Source organism: Suricata suricatta, chromosome 3 (genome assembly GCF_006229205.1).
Source record: "Suricata suricatta isolate VVHF042 chromosome 3, meerkat_22Aug2017_6uvM2_HiC, whole genome shotgun sequence".
Lineage (NCBI taxonomy): Eukaryota > Metazoa > Chordata > Mammalia > Carnivora > Herpestidae > Suricata > Suricata suricatta.
In genome coordinates, this window is record NC_043702.1 from 85,199,974 (window position 1) to 85,212,374 (window position 12,401).

The 12,401-nt window shown below is 34.7% G+C and overlaps 1 protein-coding gene across 1 annotated transcript in view; it reads left to right on the plus strand.

Moving 5' to 3' along the window:
* The window catches only part of LRP1B (LDL receptor related protein 1B), a 1,807,041-nt gene that overhangs the window by 679,854 nt on the left and 1,114,786 nt on the right, over window positions 1–12,401 (plus strand). The window lies entirely within an intron of this gene.

Here is a 12,401-nt window from a genome sequence, read left to right on the forward strand (position 1 = left end):
TTAAAAAAATATAAATCTATCAAAAGCATTTTTATCTTAAATTTAGTATAAGCATCATGAATTCTAAGTACCTCTACAAAGACAGCAGTTGTGGGGTTTTGTTGTTACTTCTGATGTTACCAAATTATAAGCCTACTGTTTTATTTAAATAGATGTTTAATTATCTAAGAAAGTTTTGACAATAGAAACAAGAGTAAGTAACCTCTCACTGGAAAGGGTCGGCTGAGATATTTTGGGTGGTGGCAGTGGTGGTGGTGAGGACTAAGCATTTTGTGAAGTTGGATATTCATGACAGTCTTGATTCAGCAGCCTTTATATTCCTATTTCTTCCAATGGCTATTATTTCAGCCCTGATCCTGCTGTGAAAGATGATTATTATCGTTGCTAGTTAACTGCTCTATCCATCTGTGCATCAACTGTAGAAGTTATCTGCCCCTAACCAAAACCCTGGCTGTTACCCAGTGAGAGGGCAATTATAACCAGCTGCTTTATGGGTAGATATCGTATAGTCTGTGCATCAGCCAGTGCCAATACATGGGCGTAGTGCAGTACCACAAAGATGATTGTCTGGCAGGAGGAGGTAGGGATTAGGGAGAGGAGTCATGAAAAAAAAAATAGGACAATAAAATTAAAACATCCCTCTTCTCTTAACCTTTTACCATCCTGTGTTGTCTCCTTCTAATTTCCCTTTTTTCCCCTTCATAAAAAGAAAATAGTTTAGAATGTAATGGATAGTATCATTTTCATCTACAGACTTTTTTAAACATAACAAATGTAATTCAATTATCAAGTAGAATAATTGCTTTTTTAAAATATCTTTAGCATCAAGTCTTGTAGGTAAGGAGTCAGTGAAATGGTTCCAACTTATTCTTCACAGACATTTTATGCTTTAAGGAACCCTATGAATGATAGAAACTGGTTTGGTATATTGAGAATTAGGAAGTTTTTGAAACATGAAATACAGAAAGAGAAAGGAAAGGAGAGTTGGTAAGGGAAGATGATATCATTGTGAACAAGTATATAAGCACGAATGCTGTGTTTGATTTGATGTGAAAGGATCCATACACATAAGTATATGTGAATTTAAAAGTTATAGATAAAAGATGACCCAAATGAGGAAATGAAACTGAGTGTGTATAAAATATTTTGTGACACTCCATTTTACATTATTATTCTTATAATTTTTCATTTAACAAAAAATGTCAGCACCCCAAAGCTTATCATTTCTAGGTTTCCTAAAATATGTTAATGGTTTAAGCTAAAATCCACAGTTGATGGGAAGACAGGAAGACAGCTCTACATTCTACCAGAAGTTAGAAAACATTATCAGAAAAAAAGAAAATAAAATTAAGGTGCATTTTCATTGATTCACAATTTTGGTGTGTAGTTGTTTTATATTTTCCTTCACATTCTCTCTTGTTTGTTCAGTACATTTTTTCTGAACTTCAACACAGAATCCAAAGCCAGCTCCAGGCCCTGAGCTCTCAGCATAGAGCCCGATGCAGGACTCATAGTTATGAACCATGAGTTCGTGACCTGAACAAAAATCAGATGCTTAACTGACTGTACCACCCAGGCCCCCAGAACTAACATTAATTTAGTGATTCATGTCCATTAACTCATTTACCTCTTGTCATAACTGTAGATGATACATACTATCATTATCTCCATTTCATAGATGAAAAGCATAAGAGTCACAGCATGATTATGTCATTTTCCAGAATCATTCATTCATTCATTCAAAAATGTTAAATGACCATCCTACTATATGGTATGTTCTATTATAAACACTTTGGATTCTAGTAGTAAACAAAACAAAATCCCTGTCATTGGAAATTTTATGTTCTGGTGATATGAGGTGTATCCTTAACAACCAAGATAGAAACTTAAAGATTAAAGAAATTACTTTCAACTGATGAAAACTCAGAAAAGTCTTAATAAAAAGAAATAATATTTTATGTGAAACTTCAAAAATAGAAATTATTTGTATATGCAGAGAAAAGGAAAGTCTAAATGGGATGGAGAATATCAAAAACAATAGTTTAGAAGGTATAATAGTTCATAGGATCTTTTCTAGGCAAAGATCACTTAATCCTTAACATAGAATCAGTGACAGGAAGTAATACAAGTTTGAAAGATTCTACTAGTAAGATATATTTGTTGCATATCATAATAAGCCCTTTAAAGTAGATTGATTATTATTCCAAAAGATCTATCTGGATGAGCTAGAAGTAAGCAAAATAGCAACAATACATCATTTTTAATAAATAAATACTAAAGAGATAAAGTCAATCCCTTTAAACATTTTAACATAAATTTCCAATAGTGGTGTCAGAAAAATGGTAGAATAGGAAGTTCTAGCCTTTATCTCCCTAAAGACATACTGATTTAACAATGACACTTGGACCAAAATATCTTTATGAGAATTCCAAAATTCAGTTTAGAAATTGCAATACACCAGGTTGGCACAAAGAGCTGCATGGAAACAGGTAAGAAGAACAATTTTGCTTTACCTGCATCAGCCTCTTTCCCAAGTCAGCTCAGCTTTTGTGGAGAACAAACAGCTCACAATTCTTCCTTGGGGAGAGAGTATGCATCCCTCAGTCCAGCTTCTTAAAGGATTTCCCAAAGGAGTGTTTTTTGTCTTGCCTTATTCAGAGCGCTGATAAATCTGGAATAATTTGGATGCCTGGAGGTGCTGAGAACAAAGAAGAGTGGGTGTTGGCCCACTATAGGTGGCACAACTGGGCACAATTAGGAGAAAGAGCAGAACTGGAGACTTCTTCAGGAGGGAGACAAAGGGAGCATACAGACAGTTATATTTCTTCTGAAAAGGCTACTCAAAAGACTGATATCTGAATTGCCTGACAGGGAGCTGGCATATTTTGAATGCCTGGTGGACCCAGAGAACAAGGGAGGGTAGGGTGGCTTGCTGCTAGAGAACCAGAGAACTTACAGTTCCACACATAGACTTTAGAAGAAATAAGAGATAATGAGATCCTCAAAAAGAAAACAGTAAGCCTCTTCAATAGAGAAATTGCAATCCTAGGAGAAGTACTAAGCTCCCTCTTTCAGAGGCCCCCAGGATCTCTAGTTGGCCTGATAAGTGAGTTATTTTCCTGTATGAAGCCAGTTTGTAAAGAATGGGAGTGGGACTGTTTTTCAAATATGCAGATCTCAACAGAAAGTTACAAAACACCAGAGAAACATGACCCAATCAAAGGAGGAAAATAAGTCTCCAGAAACCTACCATAAAGAAACAGACATATATAAATTACTTGAAAGTTCACAATAATCATCATAAAGATGTACAATTATCTCAAGAATTTGATGCATTAACAGAATGAGAATATCAACATAAATAGAAATATTTAAAAGAACCAAAGAAATTTTGAAACAGAGTACAGTAATTGCACTAAAAATATTATTAGAAATGTTCAACAATAGATGTGTTCAAGCAGGAAAAAGAATCAATGAACTCGAAGGTAAGACTTTTGAAATCATCCAGTCAGTGGAACAACAAGATTGAAGAAACACCAAGGGACTTTACCTGATATTATTAAATAGACCAATAAACACATTAAGGAAGTTCCAGAAAGAAGAAAAAAAAAAAGAATGAAAGAAATAAATAGGAAGTTTATTTGAAGTAAAATGTCTAAAAATTTTCAAAATTTGGGAAAGGAAAAGGATGTCTAGGTCCAGAAAGCCAACCATACTCACATAAGTTGAACCTGAAGAGATCCACACCAAGACACATTGTAATCAAGTTGGCAAGTGAAAACAATGAGAGAATTTTAAAATAGTGGGAGAGGACCAACTTTTTATTTAAAAGGGAACTCCCATAAGATTATCGTGGATTGCTCAGCAGAAACTTAGCAGGCTGCAAGAGAGTAGGATAATATTTTGAGAGAGAGAGGAAGGGTAGGGGGTGGGGGGATGAGGGGAAGGGACTATATCCAACAAAACTATCTTTTAAAAATGAAGGAAAAAAATAAAGATTTTTTTCTGATATAAACTGATGGAATTCATTACCATTAGACCTACCTTATGAGAAATGTTAAAAGGGGTCCTTAAAGTTGAAGCAAAGGAGTACTAAACAGCTACATGAAAGCATATGAAAGTACAAAGTTTACTGATTAGAGCACACAAATGTATAAAATAAATATTGACAGAACTGAAGGGAGAAACAGACAATATAATAGATTTCAATATATTTCAATAATTGATCATTTAGACAGAAGATCAGTAAGAAAACAGAACTTGAAAAACCTGTAGACGAAAAGGACTTAACAGACGTATATAGAGCATTCTACCCAAAAGCTCAAAAAACACATTCTTCTTAAGTAATGTAACATTCTCCAGGATAGATTACATATTAGGTCACAAAACATGTCTTAACAAATTTAAGATTAAAATCATACCAAATATATTCTTGTACCACATGGAGCTAAACTATAAATTAGTGGAAGATTGGAAATATACATATATGTTGAAATTAAATAACATCCTTTTGAATAACAAATGGGTCAAAGAAGAAATCTCAAGTAAAATCAGAAGATATCTTGTGGTAAAAAATATATAAAAGCAAAACATACCAAAATGTATGGGATGTGGGAAAAGCAGTATGAAAATTTTAAAGTGATAAATATATGCATTAAAAAAAGATCTCCTTCTTTTAACCTAACCTTGTACCTCAAGGAACTAGAAATAGAAGAACAAACTAATTCTAAATTACTTTTTGAGGTAAACAAAATTGATAAGTCTTTGGCTAGATTAAGGGGAAAAAAAGCCTCAAAACATCACAACTGATATCACAGAAATTAAAAGGATTATAAGAGACTAAAAAAATTATATGCCAGCAAATTGTGTAAATTATAAGAAATGGATAAATTCGCAAAAATATAAATCTACTAATACTGAAACATGAGGAAATAGCAAATCTGAATAGACTTGTAACTAGTAAGTCATATGCTACAACATAGGTAAACTTTAGACATGCTAAATAAATTAAGGTAATTGCAGATAGACAAATACTGCATGATTCCACATATATGAATTATCTCTAAAGCTCTCTCTAAAGCTTTAAAGTTATCTCTAAAAGTTATCTCTAAAGCAGTCAAATTCCTAGAAACAGTAGCAATGTGATTGCCTGAGAGAAAGGAGAATGGGACAGTGGAGAGTTGTTATCCAATGTGTTTGGAATTCTATTTATTCAAGGTAAAACAGTTTTAGAGATTTTCTGTACAACAGTGTGCTTATAGTTAACAATACTGTACTAGACTCTTAAAAGTTGTTAAGAGGGTTGTTTTCCTATTGCGTTTGCCAACACAATAAAAAGTAAATCAACTTCAAAAATTTTCTTATATCAGTAAATATACTTGCATGAGATTTTTGTTTGTTTGTTTGTTTTAGAGGTCCATGCCATCTCAAGGGTCAAGTGTGGTGGACATAGCACTGGTCCTGTGTAGAAGGAGGGGAGAGGCCTGGAGTGGACAGCATGCTCTGAGTACCCCTTGTATCACAGTGGGAGAGACTAGTCCCCTTCTTGGAGTGCATTTGGGAGAGGTAGCACTGGCCAGGAACAAAAGAGCTAGTGAGTAGGCCATTGATCTGCATCATTCATTAGCATATGGGTAGAGACACCTGCTGAAGGTATTATTTTTGTTATACTTTACCATAAAATCCCCTATGGAGCCATATGACTGCTTTTCTGGGACAAACCAGTACCAGCCACAACTCAGTAAGATCTTCCCCCAAAGGATCAATGTGGTTCCACACAGTGCCAGGTCCCTAAAATTTAGAATTTTGAAGCCACCTGTGTGCCTGAGATAAAACATAGAAGCACTGAACAGACAGATGAGCAGATGGCTTGGGCACAGACAGCACAAAGGCAGGGATCTGACAGATACCTAGGACACAGAGCGGAGATTATTTGCTCTTCTGTGGGGACTTCCTGAACTGCAGTGGGCTCAAATTCCCCTCTCTGAAGAAGAGAGCAGCCCAACGCCATGTTTCACCCCTCCATCAGCATGGACAGACTTTAACATGCAAGAAGTTTCATGCAGTAGAGGACTTAGATTTTACACCAAGCTCCACCCTCCTGTGCTCTGCAGGTACCTTTTTAATAGGCAAGTGTGATTAAGTCCCAGAACATCAGCAGGTCTCCTCCCAAGAATATCAGCACAACCCTCCCACCCCACCCCCCACATATGTGCCAGGTCTACAGATTATAGAATGATGCAAATCTTCAGGTCTGGTGGAAATAGGACCAGGCACAGGCTTTCCTAACACACAAAACACAGAGACCCAGAAAATATGCCAGGATGGAAGAATTTATCCCAAGGGAAAGAACAAGCAGAGGTGACTGCCCAGGAGCTAATCAAAATACATATAAGTAATATGCTTGAAGCATAATTTAAAACAACAATCATCAGGATACTAGCTGTGCTTGAGAAGAGCATAGAGGAAACCAGAGAGACCCTTACTATGGACATAAACGACCTAGAAACTAGTCAGGCCAAAGTAAAAAATGCTATTCCTGGGAATCAAAACTGACTGGATAGAAGAATTAGAGAAGCAAATAAATGATATAGAAGATAAAATTATGTAAAATAATGAAACTAGAAGAGGGAAAGAAAAATATTGGATCATGAAAATAGAGAATACAGTGACTCCCACAAAATGACTCCCCTACTCTGGGAAAAGAAACAAACATCCAAATCCAGGAGGCGCAGATAACTGCCATGAAAATCAACACTAAGACATGTTGAAATTAAGTTTGTCAAAAAAAAAAAAGGGAGAGGGAGAGGAAGGGGAGGAGAGAGAGAGAGAGAGAGAGAGAGAGAGAGAGAGAGAATGAACATGAAAGAATCCTAAAAGCAGCAAGGGAAAAAAAATTCCTAACCTACAAAGGAAGACAAATCAGATTAGCAGAAGATTTCTCCACAGAAACCTGGCAGGCCAGAAGGGAGGGATGATATATTCAACATGCTGAGTGGAAAAATATGCAGCCAAGCATACACTATCTAGCAAGTCTATCATTCAGAATATAGAGAGGCATAAGAGTTTTCCAAAGAAGAACTAAAGGATTAATGAACACTAACTCAAGCTGCAAGAAATATTAAAGGGGAATCTTTGGGAAAGAAAGACTAAAAGCAACAAAGACTAGAAAGGAACAGAGAAAATCTCCAGACACAATGAATGTACAGGTAATGCTATACAATACAAATAGATAAATTCATGTCAATAATCACACTGAATGTAAATGGACAAAATGTTTCAATCAAAAGACATAGATTATCAAAATGGATTTTTAAAAAGATCTATCTATACGCTGCCTACAAGAGACTGATTTTCGACCTAAAGACCTATCCATCATGCTAATGAATGTTAAAAGAATCCTGGAGTAGCCATACTTATATCAGACAAAATAGATTTTAAACCAAAGACTGTAACCAGAAATGAAGAAGGGCATAATATCATAATTAATGGGCCTATCCAAAAAGAAGATCTAACAGTTGTATATTTATTGCTCAACTTGGAAGTACCCAAATATGTAAATCAATATTTTCAAACATAAAGGAACTCATTGTTAATAATGCAGCAACAGTATGGGAATTTAACACTCCACTTACAGCAATGGACAAATCATCAAAGCAGAAAATCAACAAGGAAATGATGGCTTTGAATGATACACTGGACCAGATAGATGTAACATATATTCTGAGCATTTCATTCTAAAGCAGCAGAATACACATTCTATTCAAATGCACATGGAACATTCTCCAACATAGATCACATATTGGGTCACAAATCTGGTCTCATCCACTGCAAAAAGACTGAGATTAGACCATGGATATTTTCAGAACACAATATGAAACTTGAAGTCAACCACAAGAAACGAATTTGGAAAGTCTTCAAGTACATAGAGGTTAAAGAACATCCTACTAAAAAATTACTGGGTTAAACGGAAAGTTAAAGACAAAATTAAAAAAAAAATACAAGGAAGCTAATGAAAATGAAATCATGACATAGGTACCTAGGTGGCTCAATCAGTTAAGCATCCAACTCTTGGTTTTGGTTCAGGTCATGATCTCATGGTTCCTGAGTTTGAGCTCCGGGTCAGGCTTCACTTTGACAGTGTGAGTCCTAGTGAGAGTCTCTCTGTCTCTCTGCCTCTCCCCTGCTCACACTCTTTCTTTATATCTCTAAATAAATAAGCTTTAAAAAGAAAGAAGGAAAGAAAATGAAAACACAACACTTCAAAACCTTTGGGATTCAGCAAAGGCAGTCATAAGAGGGAAGTAGATAGCAATAAAGGCCTACCTCAAGAAGTGAGAAAAGTCTCAAATTCACTACCTAACCTGACACCTAAAGGAGTTAGAACAGGGACAGCAAATAAAACCTCAATCTAGCAAAAGAAGGAGAATAATAAAGATTAGAATAGAATAAATTATATAGAAACAAAATAACACCAGATGATCAATGAAGCATAGAGTTAGTTCTTTGGAAGAATTAATGAAATTGATAACCCTCTACCCAGATCTATGGAAAAAGAAAGATAAAGGACCCAAATAAATAAAATCATGAATGAAAGAGGATTTATATCACAACCAACAGCACAGGAATGCAGTCATAAGAATATTATAAAAATTATATATCAATAAGTTGGGAAATCTGGAAGAAATGGATAAATTCCTAGAAACATACAAACTACCAAAACTGAAATAGGAAGAAATAGAATACTTGAGCAGACTTACAACCCACAAAATTATTGAATCACTAATTAAATATCTCCCAAGAAAAGAAATTCCAGGGCTGGATGCCTTCCCAGAGAAATTCTACCAGACATTAAAAAAAAAATTAAGACCTCTTATTCTCATACTGTTCCAAAAACTAAAAATTTAAGGAAAACTTTCAAACTCATTCTTCAAGGCCAATTATTACTTCAATTCTGAAAGACAGAGGCCCTCATAAAAAGGACAATATCCTTGATGAACACAGATGGAAAAATTCTCAGAAAGATACTAGCAAATTGAATCCAATAGTACATTAAAAGAATCATCCTCCATGATCAAGTGTGACTTTTTTCCATAGGATGCAGGGGTGGTTCAATATTTGCAAATCAATCAACCCAATAGACCACATAAAAAAGAAAATAAAGAACATATGATCTTCTCAATAGATGCAGAAAAAGCAATTGTGAAAGTATAGCATCCATTTTTGATAAAATCCTCAACAAAGCAGGGATAGAAGGAATATACCTTAGCATAATAATGAGTAGGTATGAAAGACCCACAGCTAATATCATTCTCAATAGGGGAAAACTGAAAGCTTTTTCTCCACAGTAAAGAACAAGATAGTGATGTCCACTCTGATTGTTGTTATTTAACATAGTACTGGAAATCATAGCCTCAGCAGACAACATAAAGTAATAAAAAATATATAGGTCATTCAGGAAGAAATCAAATATTCACTGTTCACAGACAACATGATGCTCTATGTAGAAAACCTAAAAGACTCCCACACCCCAAGAAAACTGCTAGAACTGATACATATGTTCAGCAAAGTTACAGGATATAAAATCAATGTACAAAAATTTGTTGCATTTCTATATCCAATAATTAGGAAGCACAAAAAGAAATCAAGGAATCAATCCTATTTACAATAATTGCACACCTAACCATAAATTACCTAGGAATAAATGTAACCAAAGAGGGAAAAGATCTGTACTCTGAAAACTATAGAACACTTATGAAAGAAATGGAAGAGGACACAAAGAAATGGAAAAACATTCTATGATCATGGATTGGAAGAACAAACATTGTTAAAATATCCACATTACCCAAACCAGTCTACACTTTTAATGCATTCCCTATCAAAATATCACCAGCATTTTTCACAGAGCTAGAACAAATAATACTAAAATTTGTGTGAAACAACAAGAGACCCTGAATAGCCAAAGCAATTTTGAAAAAGAAAAGCAGACCTGGATGTATCACAATTACGAAGTTGTAGTAATCAAGACAGTATGGTACTGGCACAAAAACAGACACATAAATCAGTGGAATGGGATAGAAAACCCAGAAATGGACCCATTAATATATGGTTAACTAATCTTCAACCAACTGGGAAAAATATCCAATGACAAGACAGTCTTAAACAAATGGTATCTGGAAAACTGGAAAGCAACATGCAGAAGAATGAAACTGGACCACTTTCTTATACTATAAACAAAGGAATTCAAAATGGAATAAAGACATAAATATAAGACAGGAAACCATCAAAATCTTACAGGAGAACACAGCAACTTTTTTGACGTCTGTTGTATCAATTTCTTAGTCCAGAAACAAGGGAAACAAAGCAAAAATGAACTACTGGTGCTTCATCAAAGTTGAAAGCCACTGCACAGTGAAGGAAACAATCAACAAAACTAAAAGGCAATGGATGGAATGGGAGAAGATATTTGAAAATGACATATATAACAAAGGGTTAGTATCCAAAATCTTTAAAGAACTTATCAAACTTGACATCCCCAATACATAATCCAGTTAAGATATGGGTAGAAGACACAAATACACATTTGGTCGAAGAAAACATCTAGATGGAAAACAGACACATGAAAAGACACTCACCATCACTTAATATCAGTGAAATGCAAATTAAAACCACAATAAGATACTAACTTCACAGGTGTCATAATGACTAAAATTAATACAGAAAACAACAATGTTGACGAGGCTGTGGAGAAGGGAGAACCCTTTTACTCTGTTGGTGGACATAAAAATTGGTTCAGCCACTCTGGAAAACAGTGTGGAGGCTTCTCAAGAAATTAAAAATATAATTACTCTATGGCCCAGCAATTGTACTACTAGTATCCAAAGGATACAAGAGTGCTGATTTGAAGGGCCACATGCACCCTGACATTTACTGCCCCATTATCAATAATAGCCAAATTAAGGAAAGAGGCCAAATGTCCATCAACTAACGAAAGAATAAAGAAGTTGTATATATGCAGTGGAATATTACTCTCCGATCAAAAATAATGAAATATTGCTGTTTGCAGTGATGTGAATGGAACTAGGATGTCCTATGCTAAGTGAAATATGTGAGAAAAAGAGAAGTATCATATGATTTCATTTGTATATCGAAGTTAAGAAACAAAACAGATGAACTATAGTAGAAGGGAAATAAAAAGAGAGGTACACAAACTGTAACTGACTCTTAACTATAGAGACCAAATTGAGGGTTGCTGGAGAGGAGGTGGGCGAAGGGTCAGCTAAGTAAGTGATTGTGGTGTTGAACCCTGGGTGCTATATGTGAGTGATGAATCAGTACTTCTACTCCTGAAACTAAGATTACACTATATATGTTAACTAACTAGAATTTAAATAAAATTTTGAAAAAATATATAGCATTTCCTTTTCTTTTTAATAAGTCTTCCTTAGGGGTCATCATTGCATATGTGACTACTAAAATCTTCCTCACTGTATCTTTACTCACTCCTTGTCATTATCTTCCCTTTCCTCATAGTTTTTATGTTCTGACCACAATATGCTGCAATATTCAGTGTGCTAGACTGTAAAGATAATATATATTATCTTTCATGGTTTTCAATTTGGCAAAGTAATATTAGTCAGTGTTCTACCTGAGTATATATTTCTCTCATTTAGTCAATTACTATTTATTCTTTAAATGTTTAAATATCTATATCCTCATAACTAAAAAAAGAAAAGTGCAAGTAAAAGAAAAGGGAAATGATATACTAACCAAACTTCAGTTGAGAATGAAAATAAAGAATAGACTAATAGGCTAATTTATTTTTGACCAAAATATTAGGGTTACTCTTTATAAAGGGAATTAGAAACTTAGATAGAACTCTGGTAATTATTATATCATGGCTTTCTCACTTCTTTTCCAGTGGAATCTTTTGATATTCACTTTGCTCAGAAGAATATTTCAGAAAACAGGTTTTAGTGTTTCTGTCCTTGAAGGACAGGCTGGGGAAAGGGTCAAGGCTATATGGAAAAAAGTCTTTTCTTTTTTACTTGCCCCAAAGATTCCTTGGAGCACTGTTTAAAATTTGCTGATGGAATAAAATATGGCCATTTGTAGGAAAGTGGATGGACTTTGAGGGTGTCATGCTAAGCGAAATAAGTCAGGCAGAGAAGGACAGATACCTATGTTCGCACTCATAGGTCTAACAGGAAATTTTCAGAATGGTCTAGCTTCAAGAAAAGCAAGCAGTTAGTAGTGCTTAAGAAAAATTGATTCAGTATCTAATGGATAGTTGATACCTGTCACAACACAGCATTTTATATACTGTTAAGTGAAACTGCAATACACTCTAAGTTTATTTTGGGAGTGTTTGCTGTATAATTGGATTTAATGAAATGTTTAGA